Here is a 23,821-nt window from a genome sequence, read left to right as displayed (position 1 = left end):
GGACAGGGCCCCTTTCCGCAAAACAGGAAGTTCATCTTGAACCAGATGAGGTCCCAAAGTGGCCAGAGGAGTTGAACATTACTGACACCGTCATCTGCCCGCAGAAGGGAAATTGGTCTAGGGTGGCTATCCCCGTCACTAATGACAGCAACCACGATATTACTCTCAACCCTCGCACAGTGCTGGGACAGCTACAGCAAATCAAGGCTATTTACCCAGTAGATGTAAGGCCAGTTAATGCCAGTGTAAAAACACAGCAAAAACAGCCAGCGCTCCTGAGAATCACAAAGAGAAACACAGACAGCTGGACATATGCAAACATGAGTCATGGGACCCTCCAGTGTCTGTTGATCACCTGACTCCAGACCAGCAGGAACAGGTGAGACAAATGCTGCGAGGAGAGTGTGCTGCATTCCCAAAAGACGAGAGTGATGTGGGATGCATTCCATCTCTGCAGTTAAAAATCAGACTGAGCGACACAACTCCTGTAAGGCGCACCTACACTTCTGTACCCAAACCACTCCACTAGGAGGGGAAGGAGTATGTGGAGGACCTACTGAATAGAGGATGGATTCAAAAATCCCGGTCCCCGTACTCATCACCAATAGTCTGCGTCCGGGAGAAGGATGGGAGTTTACGTCTGTGCGTCGATTACCATGAGCTGAACCGAAAATCCATACCTGACCGTCACCCCATCCCTCGAGTGGAAGTTATGTTGAACAGCCTGAGTGGGAGTGTATGGTTCTCGGTACTGGATCAGGACAAGGCGTACCATCAGTGTTTCCTTGAGGAGAGTAGCAGGCCACTTACAGCCTTTATAACACCTTGGGGCTTATACGAGTGGGTAAGGATCCCCTTCGGCCTGTCCTCGGCCCCAGCAGAGTTCCAGCGCAGTATGGAGGAGTGCCTCGTGGGTTTGAGAGATGAAACATGTCCGCCGTATTTGGATGACAATCTTGTCCACAGCCAGTCATTTGAAGGCCATCTGCGGGATATGAGAGAGGTGTTACGTCGCTATCAAGCACATGGGGTGAAGCTGACAGCTAAAAAGTGTGAAGTGTTTAAAGACAAAGTGAAATTCCTGGGAAAGATTGTATCCAAAGATGGCTACTGCATGGATCCTGCTGAGATAGCACCAGTACAAGCACTCAAAGACCGCAAACCTGAGACTGTGGGAGACCTGAGGAAAATGCTAGGGTTCCTATCGTACCACCGCCCTTATATCCCAAACTTCTCACGCATTGCCAAGCCGCTGTACAGTCTGTTATCCATCGAGAAGACCCCAGGAGGTCCAAGGATCAAGTGCAAGTAGGAGCAGGGGAATCGCAAATAGTCAGACCAGCTACCCTCAAGCCAACCGAAAAACACCAGGAAGTGCTCTGCCAGCTGTTAGAGTACCTGCTGCGCCCACCTCTCCTAGGTTACCCCGACATTGAGAAGCCGTTTGTGTTGCACTGTGATGCCTCTCAGGAGGGGCTGGGTGCAAGCTGGTCGTCATAGGTTATGGGTCAAGAACACTAACTGCACCAGAAAAGAATTACCACCTCCATTCTGGAAAGTTAGAGTTTTTGGCAATGAAGTGGGCCATTTGTGAAAGATTTCGTGAGTATCTATATTATGCGCCCTCATTCACTGTCTACAACGATAATAATCCCTTAACCTGTGTTTTGACCACAGCGAAGCTGAACGCCGCAACACACCGGTGGATTGCGGAGTTAGCTGACTTTAATTTCTCAATCAAGTATCGGCCTGGGAAAGTTAATGGAGACGCGGATGGTTTGTCACGGTTGCCACTTGATATGGAGCAGTACATCCACACATGCTCACAGGAAATGGAGCTAGAGACAATAACAACTGTCACACAGGCACTCCAACTCGAATCGCATGAACATGAGCCCTGGTTGTGTCCAGCCACCGTCACTGCAGCATGTACTGACGTACAGCATGAAAGACTAACTTCCACAGTGGCAGAAAACTCCACCGAAAACCGAAAGGAAGCACAAAAGGATGACGCAGTCATTGGCAAGGTGCAAGAGTATGTCATGACAGGACAGTGGCCTCATTAAAGGAGAAGAGGCCGGCGTGATAACACCTCTGTTCTAGTAAGGGATAGAAACAAGTCCTATCTCAACAAAGACGACATCCTGTACAGAAAATCAGCGGCTCGAGATCAACTAGTGTTACCTAAAACATTCCATCAGCTGATATACAAGGAGCTGCATGAGGAGATGGGACACCTCGGAGTGGAGCGGACACTCAGCCTGATCCGCGACTGATGCTATTGGCCTCATACGCAAAGAGATGTGGACCATTCTGTGACCAAGGTGTGTAGCTGCCTGAAGCGGAAGCGCCCAAACAAGCCAACTAAAGCACCACTGGTTAATGTAGTAACCACATATCCTTTGGAGATGGTTTCAATAGATTACCTGCATCTGGAAAGCTGTAAAGGAGGATACAAGTATATCCTGGTTGGAATCGATCACTTTACGCGCTTTGCCCAGGCATACGCATGTACCAACAAGTCAGCAAAAACTGCCGCTGAAAAGACCTTTGGAGACTTTGCGCTCAAATTTGGATTTCCGGCCAAGTTGCATCGTGATCAGGGCAAGGAGTTTGAGAATAAGCTGTTTTCCAAGCTGGAAGAATACTGTGGCATCCAAGGCTCACGCACAACACCTTACCACCCGGCTGGAAATGGTCAGGTTGAGAGATTTAATCAAACGCGCCTTTCCATGCTGAGAAACTTGACAGAGGAAGCCAAGTCAGATTGGAAGAGCTCCTTCGCCAAGGTCGTACATGCGTATAACTGTATGCATAGTGAAGCGACAGGATATGCCCCATACTACCTCCTGTATGGTAGAAGCCCCCGGCTACCTGTGGACATTAAGTTTGGCCTGACGCCAAGTGACCAGAGCACAGCGAATACGCCAGTAAGTGGAGAAGGCGGATGCAATTGGCATACAGGCTGGCATCACAGACAGCTCAGAGGGAGATGCATGTCATGTCAAAGACTGTTGCTGTACAGAGAGTATCCCGAAAGACTGACTCCTTTATAACTCACCAGTTGAAGACATGAGTACCCTGGGAAATCTATAATGTCGGGACGACATTCATTTTGAAGGGGAAAGTGTGGGACCCATAGTAATGTGGAGCATATTAATGGACACTGGATACCCCCCTAATTTTCTTATATTATGTTCATATTATTTTTATTGCTTTGGTTTGTTATTTTGTTCTTTCACAATTTGATTAATGTTCAAGTTGCACTAGCAACGGTAATATTTTAGTAGGTTAATTGATGGTTACAAGGGGCAAAGCTTATACAGGCACTTGGGGCGCGGGAGTGCGCACGTGATGGAGTAGACGGGGACGGCCCCGCAGCATGCATGGTGAGCCGATGCGCTTGTGTTCCTGTATTTCCAGAAAGGAAAATAAAGTCGTTATTTTAAACTTCTGCACGCCTGGAAGTCCCTTTTGTGTCCAAGTGTGCAACACATTGAGTATATTTAAAGTGAAGATTGAAAGGTTTTTGATTAGTCAAGGTGTCAAAGATTATGGGGAGAAGGCGGGAAAATGGGGTTGAGAGGGAAAATAAATCAGCCATGATGGAATGGCAGAGCAGACTTGATGTGCCAAGTGGTCTAATTCTGCTCCTATGTCTTATAGTCTTACGGACATCAAGGCAGCATTTGCCTGTGTATGACATCAAGGGGGGGGGGGCGAGTAAAATTTAAGTCAATGAGCATAAATGATAAAACATTCCTGTGGCTGGACTCTTACCTGCCCTGGGGATCTCCTGCAGTGATGTCCTAGGACTGGAATGATTGACCTGCAACAATCACGACCATCTTCCTTTGTATGAGGCATGCTAGAGCCAACGATGTTCAGCTACTCATCAATGACCTTCCTTCCATTTGAAGGCCAGAAGAGATGTTCGCTCATGATTGCACGATGCCAGTTCCATTCGCATCTACTCAGAAACTGAAGCAGGTCCGTGCCTGCAAGTAGCAAAGCCTGAACAACATCCAGGCAAGAGCTAAGAAATGGAAGTAACATTTCTGCTGCAGAAGTGTCAAGTAGTAACCAACTCCAACAAGAAAGGGTCACCAAACTACATACCCTTCATATTCCATGTCTCAGCCATCAAAGTCCTGGGGTTGGGAGTGGGAGTGTCATCACTGATCATGAAATCACCTGGAGCTGAGATGGCTTAATGAGCAGGCCAGGTCAGATCTATGTAGGGTATACTGCAGTGACCATTCACACACTAAAGCACTTCCATCATCTCAATGCATATCAGCAATGTGACAGAATACTGCCTGTAAGAGTGGAGTGGCACAACATTCAGGCTCAACAATACCCAGGACACTTTGATATGCATCACCTACAGCGCCTATTCGGTCCCCCACCACCTGCGCACAGTGTGTACCATCTACAAAATGCACCGCAGTAACTTGTGCAGGCAACTCTAACAGCACCTCCCAAACCTGTGACCACCAAGAGGACAAGGGCAGCAGCAGGCACTGGGGAACACCACCACCTGCAAGTTCCCCTCTAAGACACGCACCAACCTGAATTGGAAATATATCTGTTCCTTCACCATCATTGGGACAAAGTCCTGGAACTCCCTCCCCAGCAGCACTGTGGGAACACGTTGACCAGAAAAACTGCAGTAATTTAAGGCAGCAGCTGAGCCCCACCTTCTCAAGGACAATTTAGGATGCAAAGTAAATGCTGCCGTGCCAGCAATGCCCAGATCTTGAAAAATAAATGAATTTTAAAAAACTGTCTGGCAGGAATTTGCTGGGTTCCGGCCAAATGTCTGTTTTACACCTTGTATGTTTTTGACCTCTGCTGATTTCAATGAAGCATAATGTTTATCAGGTATCTATCTCGAACCTTTCCTCCACTCTACATTCCTGTTGGTAAGATCCGTAGAAAATCAGGGCTATAATTTCACATTCTGAAGTAGAGGACGTTCTTTTAACATTGAGAGCTTGTAGGACTGCTTCTAACAATCCTGATTAAAGTTTGACAACCATACTGCAAAGGAAGGTGAAAAAAATTAGGCTGGAACTGTGTTTATAAACTAGGCTCTGAATGTTGTATTGATTAAATACTTTTGTTTGTGTGAATAAAAATGTACATACAGTACAGCAACAAGATTTGTAATACAATTGGATTATCATTGATGTTGCATTACTGAGGAACTTTGTAGCCGTAGTTATTTGGTCAGGTGTGAATATTCAGCTGCGATGAAAACTTACTAAAGAGTCAAATTCGTGAAATAAAGTCCTTGATGTTAAGCTATTATGAGATTGAAAGCCAGCTGCATATGCATATGCAGAATGAGTCGATGAATATTTTGTTTGAGAGCCTGCCATAGCAAAATCCAACAGCACCTGAAGCCCAGATCATTACTGAACAGGCTTCTGAGAGACCCTTGCTTTGTAGCATTACAGGTGCACAAGAGAAATTAGGTAGGTTCAGCTTACAGGGCACATGCTTTGGTCAGTAAATTGATGCTGCAGAAATGGTTGTTGAGTGATAGATCAGTTTGTGTGGTGGATGTTGCTGTAGGGGTCAGGTAGCGGGTTGTTGTTGGCAGTGTGGTGTGTCAGGCAGAGATAACAAGGTGGGGGGAGATGGAAGTTGCAATTGGCGGACCTGAGGGAAAGTTATTGCAACAGGTAATTATATTAAGTTTATTCCTTGAAATGGGTTCCCATTGAACCCCAGGCTCTGGGACATGGTGAGGCAAATCCCCTTATCTTCAGCCAAAACAGATCTCACAAGGAATGTTTCTACATGTTGTCCACAATGTTATACATCATGCAAAAGTGCATCAAAACTCCAGAAGCTGAGCACTGCTGTTTGATACTGTGCATGACTGGGTTCCCCTGTACTTTAGTTCATCAGGTACATAGAGGACCTAAAAGGAAAATCACAGACAGTGCAGCTTGTAGCTTTTATTTGGCAAATGGTTTTTCACTGAAATTTGAATTGCATAATGTATAAAAGTTTGGGGTTGCATGATCCAATTTCCAAAGTTGTCTTGTTTTGTTGGATCTTCATAAAGATCTGTGTTATGCCTCTCATGGGTCTACTACTTTTTTCCTTTTACTTACCTCATTGATTGTCCTCTATTTGGAAGAAGGACTCTACAGTGGCTGATAAGGGAAGTCAGAGCCAAAGTAAAAGCAAAAGGGAGGGCATACAAGGAAGCCAAAGCTAGTAGGAAGATAGAGAAAGTTTTAAAAATTTTCAGATGGAAACTAAGTAGGTCTTTAGGAAGGAAAAGATGAATTATGAAAGGAAGCTGGCGGCAAATATCAAAGAAGATACTAAAAGCTTTTTAAAGTATATAAAGGGTAAGAGAGAGTGTTGGGTAGATATAGAACCAATAGAAAATGATGCTGGAGATATTGTAAGGAGAGATGCAGAGATGGCAGAGGAACTGAATGTGTATTTTGCATCAGTCTTCACAATGGAAGACGTGCAGTATACCGGACATTCAAGAGTGTCAGGGAAATGAGGTTTGTGCAGTGAAAATTACGACTGAGAGGGTGCTCAGGAAGCTTAATAGTCTGAGGGTGGATAAATCTCCTGGACCTGATGACATGCACCCTTGGGTTCTGAAGAAAGTAGCTGGAGAGTTTGCGGAGGTGTTAACAATGATCTTTCAAGAATCGATAGATTCTGGCATTGTACTGGATGACTGGAAAATTGCAAATATTACTCCTCTATTTAAGAAGGGTGGGAGGCAGCAGAAAGGAAACTATAGACCCGTTAGCCTGACATCAGTGGTTGGGAAGTTAGTGCAATCGATTGTTAAGGATGAGATTACGGAATACCTGGAGGCACATGACAAGATAGGCCAAAGCCAGCATGGTTTCCTGAAAGGAAAATCCTCCCTGATAAACCTACTGCAATTTTTTGAGGAAATTACAAGCAGGGTAGACAAAGGAGATGCAGTAGATGTGGTGTGCTTGGATTTTCAGAACGCCTCTGACAAGCTGCCACACATGAGGCTGCTTAGCAAGATGAGGGCCCATGGAATTACAGGAAAGTTACTAGCTTGGGTGGAGCATTGGCTGATCGGCAGAAAACAGAGAGTGGGAATAAAGGGATCCTATTCTGTCCGGCTGCTGGTTACCAGTGGAGTTCCACAGGGGTTGGTGTTGGGACCGTTGCTTTTTACGATGTATATCAATGATTTGGACTATGGGATTAATGGATTTGTGGCTAAATTTGCCTTTGATGCAAAGACAGGTGGAGGAGCAGGTAGTGTTGAGGAAACAGAGAGCCTGCAGAGAGACTTAGATAGTTTAGGGGAATGGGCAAAGAAGTGGCAAATGAAATACAATGTTGGAAAGTATATGTTCATGCACTTTGGTGAAAGAAATAAATGGGCAGACTATTATTTAGATGGGGAGAGAATTCAAAATGCGGAGATGCAAAGGGACTTGGGAGTCCTTGTGCAGGATACCCGAACAATTAACCTCCAGGTTGAGTTGTGGTGAAGAAGGCAAATGCAATGTTGGCATTCATTTCTAGGGGTATAGTATATAGGAGCAGGGGTGTGATGTTGAAGCTCTATAAGGCATTTGTGAGACCACACTTGGAGTATTGTGTGCAGTTTTGGGCTCCTTATTTTAGAAAGGATATACTGACATTGGAGCAGTTTCAGAGAAGATTCTCAAGAATGATTCCAGGAATGAAAGGGTTACTGTATGAGGAACGTCTGGCAGCTCTTGGGCTGTATTCCCTGGAGTTCAGGAGAATGAGGGGGGGGGGGATCTCATAGAAACACTCCGAATGTTATAAGACCTGAACAGATTAGATATGGCAAAGTAATTTCCATGGTAGGGGAGTCTAGGACAAGAGGGCACGACTTCAGGATTGAAGGATGTCCATTTACAGCAGAGATGTGAAGAAATTACTTCAGTCGGAGGGTGGTAAATCTGTGGAATTTGTTGCCACGGGCGGCTGTGGAGGCCATGTCATTGGGTGCATTTAAGGCAGAGATAGATAGATTTTTAATTAGCCAGAGCAGCAAAGGGTATGAGGAGAAGGCAGGGGAATGGGGATGACTGGAAGAATTGGAATCAGCACATGATTGAATGGTGGAGCAGCCTCGATGGGCTGAATGGCCTACTTCTGCTCCTATATCTTATGGTATTGCATGTGGCAATACAGGAGGTTTGTGGAGTAGTTGTTGGGAAGGTGGCATTTGACAATGTCTTCACTTACCTTTACCACCTGTGTGAGATCACTGAACTGCAACCATTTCTGCTTGCTGTAATCCTGGTATAAGCAACTTCTTGCCACTACCTCCTCATTATTGACTTGATGTTCTTCAACTGAAGCTTTAGAATTTCAGTGGTGGTACAGTCACCCCTGCTGCTTTGTTGTTTTTCTGTTTCAGATCTTGTCTTCCCAAGTTCTTGTTGGTCGGTGGTAGCAACAAGGATGGCCTGAGTAGGCTGCTGTGTGGGATGGAGAACAGGGTGCTCATAGTAAGGAAAGAGTCACAGTTGAGGAAGTCCTCTAAGTACACATTCCTTCCAGCAGATGTTGAATGCCTTTCTGTTTGTGTGCAAGTGGTGGGGGAGGAGTTGCTCAATCAAATAATTAGGCTCATTGCTGCAGTTTAACTAGTGGTGGTAGAGCTTCAAGCCAATTTTTTGAGATATCATTGTGATCATGTGTGGTTTAATCCATTGGTGTTTCTTCAGCGTCCTAATCTGAAATTTCTCTCACATATAACTATCAGCGGTTAAATGCTTAACAAACTGTCCTCCATAACCTTTGATGTACCTGACAACTGAGTTGGTTATATTTTCCTCTTCCTTGATCACGTTTTGTGGGTGTCCTCGTCGTTTGTTTTCCAAATTCCTAACTACCTCCAAAGGGCAACGTTCCTCTAACTTTTTTTGCAGCTGCACGGACCAACCATTGCTGTGAGCATGAAGTTTTTCCATGGCCTGAAAACTGCGTGGCACTTAATTTTTTTTTGTAACATGTATACTATGAATATTTAGAATGAAACATTGAAAAATTACATACTTTTGATCTTATTTACTAATGGAAGGGTAAAATGAAATACAGTATAACAAAAAACAATCTTCCATGTTTCGTAAATATTTTCTTGTCTATCTTTATTCCGACTGTGTGGCAACAAAGGCTAAGTGCGCGACAGCATTTCTGTTACTGCGCGGCCACGCAGCTGCGCAACGTCGCCAATGAGGGAACTTAATTTATGAAGAGTGGTCGCAGAAATCAGTATTTTAATTAGAACTGATAAGATAAAAAGTAGGGAAAAATCGTGAGAGATTTTGATGTGGTATGTTGAAAATCTATTACCCCAGCCAGTGTATCATTTGGGGATTTTTTTTAGATACGTAGGGATATAGTTAAGGCATGAAATGGCCAAACAGAAATAGAGAAGAGCAATATACCTTAGCCTGTGAAAAAGAAAGGCCAAATGTAATTGAAAAAGTAAAATATTTGAAAGAGCACTTTGTTACAGTGAGCCAAAACTAGGATTAGTTCAGATTTAGATTGTACATAAATTTTCAGGCACCCTTTAATTTTTGGGGTCAAATGGCATTCATTATTGGCCTGCACTAGGTACTCTGCTATCCTTGGATTACCACATCTGTATCTCATTAGCCAGACCACATCCTATGTGTGAAAATATTCTCGGATTTGCACATTATATATATTTTTACCTTTTCACGTGGCTGTTTATGGGTTCTTGCTGTTCATGACAATTGGCTGTGGGGTTTCCTGTTTTACAAGAGTGACCTACATTTCAAGGAATGTCAGGAGAGATTCAAAGGACCTGAAGAAACTGGGAAACTAGACTGGAGTTCTCACAGGATGCAGGGTGTAACTGCAGGCAAAGTAGCTTTAAAAGTCCACAGTCTTACTTTTTAAAAAGTTTTTTTCAGATATACCAACTAGAGGGGATGCAATATTGGATCTCCTGTTAGGAAACGAGTTAGGACAAGTGACGGAAGTGTGTGTAGGAGGAACACTCTGGTTCCAGTGATCATAACATCATTAGTTTCAACTTGATCATGGACAAGGATAGATCTGGTCCTAGGGTTGAGGTTCTGAACTGGAAGACGGCCAAATTTGAAGAAATGAGAAAGGATCTAAAAAGCGTGGATTGGGACAGGTTGTTCTCTGGCAAGGATGTGATTGGTAAGTGGGAAGCCTTCAAAGGAGAAATTTTGAGAGTGCAGAGCTTGTATGTTCCTGTCAGGATTAAAGGCAAGGTGAATAGGAATAAGGAACCTTGGTTCTCAAGAGATATTGCAACTCTGATAAAGAAGAAGAGAGAGTTGTATGATATGTATAGGAAACAGGGAGTAAATAAGGTGCTTGAGGAGTATAAAAAATGCAAGAAAATACTTAAGAAAGAAATCAGGAGGGCTAAACGAAGACATGAGGTTGCCTTGGCCGTCAAAGTGAAGGATAATCCAAAGAGCTTTTGCAGGTATATTAAGAGTAAAAGGATCGTAAGGGATAAAATTGGTCCTCTTGAAGATCAGAGTGGTCGGCTATATGCGGAACCAAAGGAAATGGAGGAGATGTTAAATGGGTTTTTTGTGTCTGTATTTACTAAGGAAACTGGCATGAAGTCTATGGAATTAAGGGAAACAAGTAGTGAGATCATGGAAACTGTGCAGATTGAAAAGGAGGAGGTGCTTGCTATCTTGAGGCAAATTAAAGTGGATAAATCCCCAGGACCTGACAAGGTATTCCCTCAGACCTTGAAGGAGACTAGTGTTGAGATTGCAGGGGCCCTGGCAGATATATTTAAAATGTCGGTGTCTATGGGTGGGGTACTGGAGGATTGGAGAGTAGCTCATGTTGTTCCGTTGTTTAAAAAAGGATCAAAAAGTAATCCGGGAAATTATAGGCCGGTAAATTTGACGTCAGTAGTGGGTAAGTTATTGGAAGGAGTACTAAGAGACAGAATCTACAAGCATTTGGATAGACAGGGACTTATTAGGGAGAGTCAACATGTCTTTTTGCATGGTAGTCATGTTTGACCAATCTATTGGAGTTTTTCAAGGAGGTTACCAGGAAAGTGGATGAAGGGAAGGCAGTGGATGTTGTCTACATGGACTTCAGTAAGGCCATTGACAAGGGCCCGCATGGGAGGTTAGTTAGGAAAATTCAGTCGCTAGGTATACATGGAGAGGTGGTAAATTGGATTAGACATTGGCTCGATGGAAGAAGCCAAAGAGTGGTAGTAGAGAATTGCTTCTCAAGAGTGGAGGCCTGTGACTAGTGGTGTGCCACAGGGATCAGTGCTGGGTCCATTGTTATTTGTCATCTATATCAATGATCTGGATGATGATGTGGTAAATTGGATCAACAAATTTGCTGATGATACAAAGATTGGAGGTATAGTGGACAGCGAGGAAGGTTTTCAAAGCTTGCAGAGGAACTTGGAACAGCTGGAAAAATGGGCTGAAAAATGGCAGATGGAGTTTAATACAGACAAGTGTGAGGTATTGCACTTTGGAAGGACAAACCAAGGTAGAGCATACAGGGTAAATGGTAAGGCACTGAAGAGTGCAGTAAAACAGGGGGAATACAGATACAAAATTCCCTAAAAGTGGCGTCACAAGTAGATAGGGTCATAAAGAGAGCTTTTGGTACATTGGCCTTTATTAATCAAAGTATTGAGTATAAGAGCTGGAATGTTATGGTGAGGTTGGTATAAGGCATTGCTGAGGCCGGATCTGGAATATTGTGTTCAGTTTTGGTCACCAAATTACAAGAAGGATATTAATAAGGTTGAAAGAGTGCAGAGAAGGTTTACAAGGATGTTGCCGGGACTTGAGAAACTCAGTTACAGAGAAAGGTTGAATAGGTTAGGACTTTATTCCCTGGAGCGTAGAAGAATGAGGGGAGATTTGATAGAGGTATATAAAATTATGATGGGTATAGATAGAGTGAATGCAAGCAGGCTTTTTCCACTGAGGCAAGGGGAGAAAAAAACTAGAGGACATGGGTTTAGGGTGAGGGGGGAAAAGTTTAAAGGGAACATTAGTGGGGGCTTCTTCACACAGAGAGTGGTGGGAGTATGGAATGAGCTGCCAGACGAGGTGGTAAATGCGGGTTCTTTTTTAACATTTAAGAATAAATTGGACAGATACATGGATGGGAGGTGTATGGAGGGATATGGTCCGTGTGCAGGTCAGTGGGACTAGGCAGAAAATAGTTCGGCACAGCCAAGAAGGGCCAAAAGGCCTGTTTCTGTGCTGTAGTTTTTCTATGGTTTCTATATAAAGAGTAAAAGAGAGGCAAAAGTGGTTATCAGACCACTGGAAAATGAGACTGGAAAGGTAGTAATGTGGGACAAAGAAACTGCAGTTGAACTCAGTAAGTATTTCACAGGATAGTGTAGGATGGAGTAGTAAGTGCAAGATTCCCTAAAGGTTAAGTTGTGGGTTGAGCTGATAGCAAGGAAGGCAATGCAATGTTAGCATTCATTTTGAGAGGACTAGAATATAAAAGCAAGGATGTAGTGCTGAGGCATTACAGTGGTCAGACCACACTTGGAATACAGTGAGCAGTTTTGGGCCCCTTATCTAAGAAAGGAGAGGGTCCAAAGAAGGTTCCTGAGAATGATTCCAGCAATGAAAGGGTTAACACGCAGTATGAGGAGCGTTGGATGGCTTTGGGCCTGTACTCACTGGAGTTTAGAAGAATGAGGGGAAGATCTCATTGGAACCTATTGGATATTGAAAGCTCTAGATAGAGTAGACGTGGAGAGGATGTTCCCTATAGTGGGGGGAGTCTAGGACTAGAGGGCACAGCCTCAGAATACAAGAACATCCCTTTAGAACAGAGAGGAGGAGGAATTTCTTTAACAAGAGGGTGATGAATCTGTGGAATTCAATGCTACAGAAGGCCGTGGAGGCCAAGCCATTGAGTATATTTAAAGCAGAGGTTGATAGGCTCTTGATTAGTCAGAGAGTCAAAGCTTACGGAGAGAAGACAAGAGAATGCGGTTGAGAGGGATAATAAATCAGCCATGATGGAATGGCAGAGCAGGTTTGATGGGCTGAATGTTCTATTTCTGCTCTGTCTTATGGTCTTGCGGTCTCATAGTCACTGACCTGAAACATTAACTCGCCATAGATTTCTATCTCCACTCACGCTGACTTACTATTTTCATCTTGAAGAATTATACTGGAGATACAAAACTTTGCTTTAAAAGTAATTGGGCACTGGCCACTGGCCACCTGAGGCCTGTCCAACATGTCTTTTAAGTAGGTCAAAACAGGAAACAGCTTTTTGAAAATATTTACATTAAAGTCCTACTCACTTTGTCAGATCTGACACAAGTCTGCCCAATGGCCCTGGGCACAGAGGAGAAAATCAGTAGAGTTTAAAGTGATTGCTGATGGTGGCGTGGAAAATTTTAAATTACCTTTGCTGTTACCATGTTGTGCATTAATGAATCTTCACAAAAATCTTCACATCTGATGACCATTATGTGGGTAATTTCTGTTCTCCACCCATTCTCCATCTCCAGAGGCCTATTGCAGCTCCTTTAAAATTTACGTTTACCTCTGTGGAGAGTAGCTAGATTCCTATCCCTGCTCCCTCTGTTAATCAGCAGATACCTGTTGGCCCTTGTTCAGCACCCAAATTACAAAATAAGGCTTGCCCATGAAAGTAGTCTGGATCTTTAAGTGTTGCTATTAGGTGAGTCAAACAGTGCAACATTACACCCTCCCTAGGATCTGCCCCAGCCCTGAGACATCACCAGGCCCAATCATCTTCAGTTGCTTATCAATGACAAAAGTGAGGATGTTTGACAATAATTGCACTATAATCAACTCCATTTACATCTCCTTGGAAATTGAAGCAGCCCATGCTTGCACACCGAAAGCCCTAGATAATATTCAAGCATGGGCTGTTCTGTATTGTTCTCAGAAATCTGGATTGAAGCCCGAAGACCAAGTCTGCGAATCTGACAGTCTGCTGGAGAAGTCGGGGCCTAGCGTCTGTGAATCCATGAGTTCGCTGGAGGCAGGAGGCTGAAGACAGCCTGTCCTGGGTTTAGAGGACTGTGTATGTGGAGAAATGAGGTTTGTTTCCCTGTTGTTGTTTGGTATGTTCTGTTTTACTGTGTCCTATGTTGCTCTGCTGAGAATTATAGACATACTCATTTTTAAATGTTATTTAGAGAGACAGTGCAGAACAGGCTCTTCCAGATCAACAAGCCGCACCACCCAGCAACCCACCTAACATTATCACCAAACTGTGTGGCGACACTTGCTGGCTGCCCCCAGCACCGCGGCTATTAACACAAAATGACACAGTTCACTTTATGTTCTGATGTACACGTGATAAATAAATCTAACACTGAATCTACAAAGTGGCTGGTAGCGGTTGTGCCATGAGGATGCCAGACAAGATTTTCTCCAACAAAACGGTCTTTGCCTGGCACTTTGGTGGCACAAATGTTATGCCACTTATCAGCACAGCCTGAACCGCAGGGTGGGGGGGGGCGGAGGTTGCAGCATTTAGCACTGCTACCTCATGGGTCTGGAGATCTGGATACAATCCTGCCCTTGGGTGCTGCCCGTGTGGAATCTCTGCATTCTCCTTGTGACCAAGTAGATTTCCTCCCATAGCCCAAAGATGGGTTTATTGGCCTTTGTAATTACCCCTAATGCAGTTACATGGTGGGAAATTTGGTGGGTAGTGAAGTTAATGGGAATGCAAGAGGCAAAATGGGATTAGCATTCCAGGGTGCTTGATGGACTGGTATAGACACAGTGGACTGAAGGCTTTTTCTGCACTGTTTGACTCTAAAACTCCAAGAGATAGTTTAACCATTCCTCTTTGACATTCAGCAATAACATCATTGACATGTCCATCACCTTTCAAACCTGAGTGCGTGAGGGAAAGGGCAGTGGGCCAAAACTCAGCTGAAGCCACCACATTAATATTGTGGATGAGTTAAATGGTCAGAGGCTAGGTATTCTGTGGAAAATTATTCCATTTCTGACACCCCATGTCCTTATCACCAAGTAGAACAGTGATGAAAATCTCTCCACGTGCATGGTTGCGTGCAGCTCCGATAACATTCAAGAAGCTCGGCACGATTCAGGACAAAGCAGCCCATTTGACTGGTACTTCATCCACTAGCCTTAACACTTATTCACTCCACTTCTAATGCACAGTGGCTGAAGGGTATAGTATCCACAAAATATGCTGTAGTTACTTGCCCAGCACCTTCCACCAAGAAGGAACAGGGTCTCAGGTACATGGCAACGCCACTACTTGCAAGTTCCCCTCTGCTGTATATCATTCTAACACGGAAATATAATTCCTGACTTCCTCAAAAAGACTGCAGCAGTTTAAGAAGGGGACTCGCCCCACCTTCTCAAGGACAATTAGGGATGGGCAATAAATGCAGGCTGAGGCAGATGCCTAGATTCTGAAAAATGAATAATTTTTAAAAAAATAGGTGTTCAAAATGCCAATTATGTGTCAGTTGAGTGGTTCATGACATTCACGTTTCTGAGTCAGAGATTGGGGGTTAATATTTCTTTCTGGAGACCTGAGTGTATAATCCAGTCTGATAATCTTGTGCAGTGTAATGTTTTTCTACTGCCCTCGCAGTGCATTACATACAAAGCTTGGCAGGGAATTAAACACCTTCTCAACAATCACCCAGGCCAAAAGCTTTCTTCAGGGTTTTCAATGAGAAAGCTTTGTGAAACTGCAGAAAGTTAACTAAAACACATATTATATTCAATACAGAATTGCCACGCACCTGAATATACTAATATTATTGATTATTCTCATGCTCAGCATTAAACAAGGTAATACACACATGCAACATTCTATAGCTATGCCATGGACTATAGTGAATTTGGGGTGCGACAATAACTTAACAGTGATAAACGATAAATATAATATTTCCTTCAATGTACATCTACTGAATGTTTACCAATACTACGAAAGCTTAAGACTCATAGATATTGCTGTTTCAAGGACAAATAGAGTGCATGGAGATGGATGTCTTTCTACCATGTTTGCTTCAAGTCAAAATCCAGATTAATTTATGCAGAAAATGATGTAAAGAACAGCTTACAAACAGGAAGTGATGTTTGTACAAACTACTCCTCTAGAGGCAGAACAGTTGTATTGGATGTGCTTTAAGTCTTCCCTGGAGTTCTGACCTAACTTGCTGCCCTTTCCCTCGCACACCCAGGATTTGGCAAAAGTGTTGTCACTGAATGTCAAGAATGGGTGGCCAAATTATTTCTTGGAGTCATAGAGTCATACAGCACAGTAAAAGGTCCTTCAGTCCATTGTGTCTGCACCAGTCCATCAAGTACCTAATATCAGCATAAATCAGTATAAACATCATTACTACCAATTTGCTGTTTGTGGGACTTTGCAAATTTGAATACTTGTGACTGTATTTCAGAATGCCTCAATAGCAAAAAGCTGTGGGGTGTTCTGAGTTATGAAAATTGCTTTATAACTGCAAAGCTATTTTCTTATTTAAAATTAACTTTGTGCTTTTCTTATAAAATGCGTGGTTTGCTTGGGTTTTCTCATTTTTCTTGACTCCTACTAATAAGTAATGGTGCAAAGGAAGATACGTTCCAAGCATTTTCTTGTGTTCTCTATGGTTCTCTAATGGGTATGAAGCACGGATCACCAGCTCAAAATATGGCTCATTGTATCTCTAAAAACAAAGCTGCCCCGAGACAAAGGGCCTACAGTGAAGAAAAATCCAAAATCTCATTAAGCGTTTTCTGAAACATTCAAGTACTGGCAACAATCTGAGGCTGTTCTGCAGTATGGCACAGAGTGGGCTAGATACACAGCAAGTAGAGCTAATGCCTCATAGCTCCAATGACCCAGGTTTAATCCTGACATTTATTGTTGCGGTTTTCATTTTCAGTGAAAAACTGTAATGCCTCCCAGTAAGCTTAGAAGCACTAAATACTTTGGCAGTTGACCAAAATCCGTGAGCATTCTTCTTTCCGCTATTGCCCAATTTTAAAGGAATTTTAGAAGTGGGGTTACAGACATAATGAAAATTGTTTTTATTCTGGACCCTGATGTAATTGATTTTTATGAGCAATTTTGCCTTTCCCTCCTGGCGTTAGGCATTTTTATACTTCGGGCTAATTTGACCAATGAGACAGAAAACGCAGGATGCGCCCTGGGTTCAATGACCACTCTGTGCTGAGTTCATTCAACCAGCCGATCTCATTCCCGGGCCTCATCGTCATCTGAGCAACTGCCAACATCATCGGCGAACTTACGGATGGTGTTTGAGCTGTGCCTAGCCACACAGTCATGTGTGTAGAGGGAGCGGAGCAGTGGGCGAAGCATGCATCCCTGAGGCGCGGCTATGTTGATCGTCAGTGAGGAGGAGATGTTTTTTCCCAATCCACACTCACTGTGCTCTCCCGATAAGGAAGTCAGGGATCCAGTTGTAGAGGGAGGTACAGAGGCCCAGGTTGTGAAGCTTGTTGAACACTGAGCTGTAAGCAGTAAACAGCAGCCTGACCTAGGCATTGCTGGTGTCCAGGTGCTCCAAAGTCAGTGATATTGCATCCACTGTAGATCTGTTGTGGTGGTGGGCAGATTGCAGCAGGTCCAGTTCCTTGCTCAGGCAGGAGTTAACTTTAGCCATGTCCAGGCTCTCAGAGCACTCCATGACAGTAGATGTGAGTGCCACACAGGGTGGCAGTCATTGAGGCAGCTCACCCTGCTCTTCTTGGGCACTGGTACAGTTGGTGCTCTTTTGAAGCAGGTGGGAACTTCTGACCACAACAGTTGAAGATGCCCTTGAACACTCCTGCCAATTGGTTGTCACTGAGTTTTTCATACCGTGCCATGTACACCATCGGGGCCTGACGCCTTTCACACTCTAGAAGGGTGCTCTGACATTGGCCTCCGAGACGGTGATCACAGTATCACCAGATGCTGTGGGGATTCACATAGGGGTAGTGTTATTCCCCTTTATTGAGCATCACTGCCATTTATACTGTTAGGTTTGCCTTATCGGAAGTAATGGCATGCAAAACCCTGCTACAGCTGTTGAGCATCTACTTGTGTCCCTAACTTCATGTAGAGTTGCTTTTTCACTTTCACAATGGTCACGTATTTTGTACCTGGACCTGTCTGCTACTTCATCCCCAGTCAGATCCACACTTTCAATCGCCGGTTCTTCACCTTTCTCACGTCCTGCAAGGATCGGAAGGTCGCCCATCTGCAGACCACAAAACTTGCTCTTTCCAACGCCGGAAGGCCTGGACGTCCGCAGACCGCGATCCCTGCTGCCGACCTCAGCGATTCTGACAATCCAGAGCAGATTCAGCACCCGGACTCCACCGCCATCAGTGCAGGTTCCAGCGACCTCAGACACCTTCAAGGTGCCTATTGTACAACCTACAACTCCAGCTCCAGCCTGGACGTTGACCGACAGCAATTCCAGGCTCTTTACGTGCGGCCGCTGGAACTGCCATCCCCCCTTCCCCCACAACCATTCTACACTCCTGTCTCCCTCAGGCCCCACCACGAGCTCTTGGGTCCCTGGAGACTCCATCTGCCTCTCACCCCATCTTCCCTGAAGATCCCATCTCTCCCCTCTCCTCAGACACTACCAACCCTCTTCCCCCCTCCGATCTCAGCTCTCATCCGTGCTGGGTTTTCACCATTCCTTCCGACCTTCCCCTCTCTGAGGCAGGTCCTCAGTAAGGGCCTCACCTTTGTCCCCCGCACCCACACTCAGCCAGTTCCGTACCCGCCATGACGCTGAGCTCTTCGAAAGGCTGATTATACTTGTGTGTCAAATGTACGCCGTGCCCTATGCTGTACTCTACGCTGAACCCTACGCCGTAGCCTAACGCACACCTCTCCCAAAATGTAACTACGCGTCGCGGCGACGCAGACCGAAACAACTGTGATTGGTCTGCTTGGTAGCATCGCATTTCCTCCTACGCTGCAATAGCGTCCCATTGGGCGACTGAAGGGCAGGGAAGGAACTCTGGCTGCAATGCTTTCCATAAAGCTTTACAGACCTCCGAAATGATGGAGGACCCTGTGCTTGATGCCAGTTTGTAGCTAGCTGCTACAGCCTGTTGACTTCCACCTGAAGCTAAAACTCGAATGGTGATTGCCAGTCTCGGAGTATACTGTGCGTACACTGATGCGAAATAAATGGTTGGTGACGATGAACCAAATTGTCAAATCTACCTGCCGACATCTGAAGATATTTGAAATGCATTTCCTCGTCCATGTCTCTCAGTGGCCGGACAAGCACAGAAAATTCACCCTCCTTCAGTTTCAGTCGCTATTGTTTGAAGTTTGAGTTTCTTCATGTTGAGTTTCTGCTATATTGACAACTGCATTGGTGCTGCTTCCTGCACCCACTCTGAGCTCATCAACTTCATCAACTTTGCCTCCAACTTCCACCCTGCCCTCAAATTTACGTGGTCCATTTTGACACCTCCATGCCTTTCTTGATCTCTCTGTCTCCATCTCTGGAGACAGTTTATTTACTGTTATCTTTTACAAACCCACTGATTCTCATAGCTGCCTTGACTAAACCTCTTCCCACCCTGTTTTTTGTAAAAATGCCACCCCCTTCTCTCAGTTCCTCGGTCTCCACCGCATCTGCTCTGAGAATGAGGCTTTTCATTCTAGAACTAATGAGCTTTCCTTCTTCTTCAAAGAAAGGGGCCTCCCTTTGTCCACCATCAACGTTGCTGTCAACCACATCTCTTCCATTTCATGCATGTCTGCCCTCACCCCATCCTCTTGTCCACACCTACCACCCAAGTAACCTCCGCGTCCAGCACATAACTCTCCGTAACTTTCGCCATCTCCAACAGGATCCCACCAGCAAGCACATCTTTCCCTCCCCCACCCCCCCACTTTCTGCTTTCTGCAGGGATTGCTCCCTACACAACTCCCTTGTCCATTCATCCCTCCCCACTGATCTCCCTCCTGGTACGTATCCTTGCAAGCAGAACACCTCCACCCTCACTACCATTCAGGGCCCTAAACAGATCTTCCAGGACTTCACCTGTTGGGGTCATCTACTTTATCTGCACCCCCCCCCCCCCCCCCGCACTGCTGTGGCCTTCTGTATATCAGTGAGACCCGACATAGGTCGGGAGACTGCTTTTCCCAGCACCTATGCTCTGTCTACCAGAAAAAGCAGGATCTCCCGGTGGCCGTTCACTTCAATTCTACTTCCCATTCCCATTCCAACAAGTCAGTCCATGGCCTCATCTACTCCCGTGATGTGGCCACACTCAGGTTGGAAGAGCAACACCTTATATTCTGTCTGGGTAGTCTCCAACCTGATGGCATGAACATTAATTTCTCAAACTTTTGGTTATTGCCCCCCCTTCACCATTCCCATTCCTGTTTCCCTCTCTTACCTCATCTCCTTACCTGCCATGACCTACCTCTGGTGCTCCTCCCCCATCCCTTTCTTCCATGTTCTTTTACCCTCTCCTATCACAGATTCCCCTTCTCCAGTCCTTTATCTCTTTCATCTATCAGCTTCCCAGCTCTTCACCTCCCCTCCCCCTCTCCCAGTTTCATCTATCACCTACCATCTTGTACTTCTTCCTCCCCTCCCTCCACCTTCTTACTCTGACTTTTCATCTTTTTTTCTTCAGGGCTTCAACCCGAAACGTTGATTGTTTACACTTTTTCATAGTTGCTGCCTGGCCTGCTGAGTTCCTCCAGAATTTTTGTGTGTGGCTTGGATTTCCAGCATCTGCAGATCTTCTCTTGTTTGTACCTGGATGTCTTGTCACGGATTGCCAGTCTTGAACACCACAGGTCTAGCCCTCAGCAGATTGTGAATCTCCTGGTTCGGTCAGGGCTTCTGGTTTTGTAAGACTCGGTATGTTGTCAAAGGCACACATTCATCCACGCATGGTCTTGATGAAGTTGGTGAGCTTCTGTTTTGGGAAGAATCAATATGTTGTCTAAGGTACACACTAGTTCACACGTGTCTTCATGAAGTAGGTGACAGCCGTGGCACATTCATACAGATTTGACGATAAACCTTCAAACCTGAATGAATATAGTCCAGTTCACTGAATCAAAGCAGACCTGTAAACACTCCTCAACCTCTCTTGACCATACCTTTGCAGTCCTCACAACTGGTGCTGTGGTCCTCAGTTTGGAAGACTTGCTAAATAGCGGGCATATGATGAAATGGTAAATGCTCTTGATGGTGGTGTAACAGTGACTAAGTTTGTTAGCTCCTCTGGTCCTATAGGTGACATATTGGTGACAGTTTGTCAGAGACTTCCCTCAGCCAGCCTGATTGAATTCTCTCGTGACGATCAGGAAGGCATCAGGATGCTCTGTCTTGTGATTGCTGATCACAGTGCTCAGTTCTACCAATGCTAGCTTGATGTTTGCCATGGGTGGAATGTACACCACTACTGATTTCTGAACTGTCCATGAACAGGCTGTGAGTGCAGTTCCCCTTTAAGAAAACAGAAGGTGCATTGGGCTACAGGTACGATTGAAGCGCGGAGGCCTTAGACCCCCACTCCCAACTATCCTGCTGGTGAATGTACAGTCTCTGAAAAACAAAATTGAAGACCTCAGAGCAAGATTGCAGTACCAGAGGGACATCAGGGACTGTTGTGTATTTTGCTTCATGGAAACGTGGCTTCACCATTAACCATAAAGGCAGGCCAGTTGAGTCTTTTAAAGGTAGAGGAGGAGGAGTATGCTTCATGATTAACTCATCGTGGTGCACAGACATAGTGGTTCTGTCCCATTCCTGCTCACCTAATCTGGAACATCTAGCGCTTAAGTGTCATCCATTTTATCTGCCGAGGGAGTTTTCCCCATCATTCTGGTAGCATTGTACATTCCATCTCAGGCCAATGGCAAACAGGCACTGGGAGATCTAAGCACCATGATCAGCTGGCACAAAACAGCGCATCCTGATGCCTTCCTGATTTCAACCAGGCCAGCTTGAAGAAGTCTATGAACAACTACCGCCAATATATTACCTGTGGAACCAGAGGAGCCAATACACTTGATCACTGTTATACCATCATCAAGAATGCTTACTGTGCCATCCCACATCCACACCTTGGAAAGTCCGATCACCTGGTGGTACCTCTACTTCTGGCAAATAGGCAGAGACTAAAGAACACAGCATCAGTGGTGAGGACCAAGAAGGTGTGTTCAAGGGAGGAAGAGAAGGAGCATTTACAGGTTTGCTTTGAGTCGGTGGACTGGACAATATTCAAGGGTTCATCTTTGAATCTGAATAAGTATGCCACAGTTATCATTAACCTCATCAAGACCCTGTGTGGATGAGTGTGTGCCTTTGAGGATATACCGGACATGCCCCAACCAAAAGCTGTGGATGATCCAGGAGATTCATAGTCTGCTGAAGGCTAGATCTGTGGTATTCAAGACCAGTGATCCTGAACTACACAAGAAGTCCAGGTGTGATCTACAAAAGGCTATTTTGAGAGCAAAAAAACAATTCTAATTGAGGTTAGAGACAGAATCGGATGCACGTCAGCTCTGGCAAGGTTTGCAGGCCATTACTTCTTACAAGGCGAAACCTAACATCATGAATGACTGTGATGTTTCACTCTCAGATGAACTAAACACCTTTTATGCATGTTTTTTTTGAAAGGGAGAATAAAACTACACCTGTGTGAATCCTTGCAGCATCTGGTGACCCTGTAATCTCTGTCTCGGAGGCCGACATCGGAACATCTTTCATGAAGGTGGACCCTCACAAGGGTGTCAGACCCTGATGGTGTACCTGGTAGGGCACTGAAAACCTGTGCCAACCAACTGACAGGAGTGTTCAAGGACATCTTCAATTTCTCACTGCTGCAGTTGGAGGTTTCCACCTGCTTCAAAAGGGCGACAATCATACCAGAGCCCAAGAAGACCAGGATGAGCTGTCTCAGCAACTATCACCCAGTTGCTCTCTTAAGTACTGAGATGAAGTGCTTTGAGAAGTTGGTTCTGGCCAGAATCAACTCCTGCCATAGCAAGGTCCTGGACCTGCTGCTATTTGCCTATCAGCACAATAGGTCTACAATGGATGATTTCTCACTAGCTCTCCACTCGGACTTGGATCAGCTGGACAACAGCAATGCCTACGTTAGGCTGCTGTTTATTGATTACAGCTCAGTGTCCAACACCATCATACCCTCAGCTCTAATCAATAAGCTCCAGAACTCGGGCCTCGGTACCTCCTTCTGCAACTGGATCCCAGATTTCCTCACCGAGAGACCACAGTCTGTGCAGATCAGAAATAACACCAACTCCTTACTGGCAATCAATGCTGGTGCACCTCAAGGATGTGTTCTTAGCCCACTGCTCTACCCTTTCTTCACCCACGACTGTGTAGCTAGGTACAGCTCAAATGCCATCTTTAAATTTACCGATGACGCAACTCTTATCAGCAGAATTTCAGATAATGACAAGGAGGGTTACAGGAGCAAGATAGATCAACTGGTTGAGTGGTGTCACAACAATAACTTTGCACTCAACATCAGTAAGATCAAGGAATTGATTGTGGACTTCAGGAAGGGAAAGTAGAGGGGAAACACACCAGTCCTCATGGAGGGATCAAAAATGAAATGAGTGAGCAATATCAAGTGCCTGGGTGTCAATATCTCTGAGGATCTAACTTGGTTCCAACATGTCGATGAAATTACAAAGAAGGTATTACTGCGGCTATATTTCATTCAGAGTTTGAGAAAATTTGGTCTGTCGCCAAAGACACTCA

Source organism: Mobula birostris, chromosome X (assembly GCF_030028105.1).
Source record: "Mobula birostris isolate sMobBir1 chromosome X, sMobBir1.hap1, whole genome shotgun sequence".
In the NCBI taxonomy this organism is placed as follows: domain Eukaryota; kingdom Metazoa; phylum Chordata; class Chondrichthyes; order Myliobatiformes; family Myliobatidae; genus Mobula; species Mobula birostris.
Note: the sequence above shows the minus strand (reverse complement) of the source record.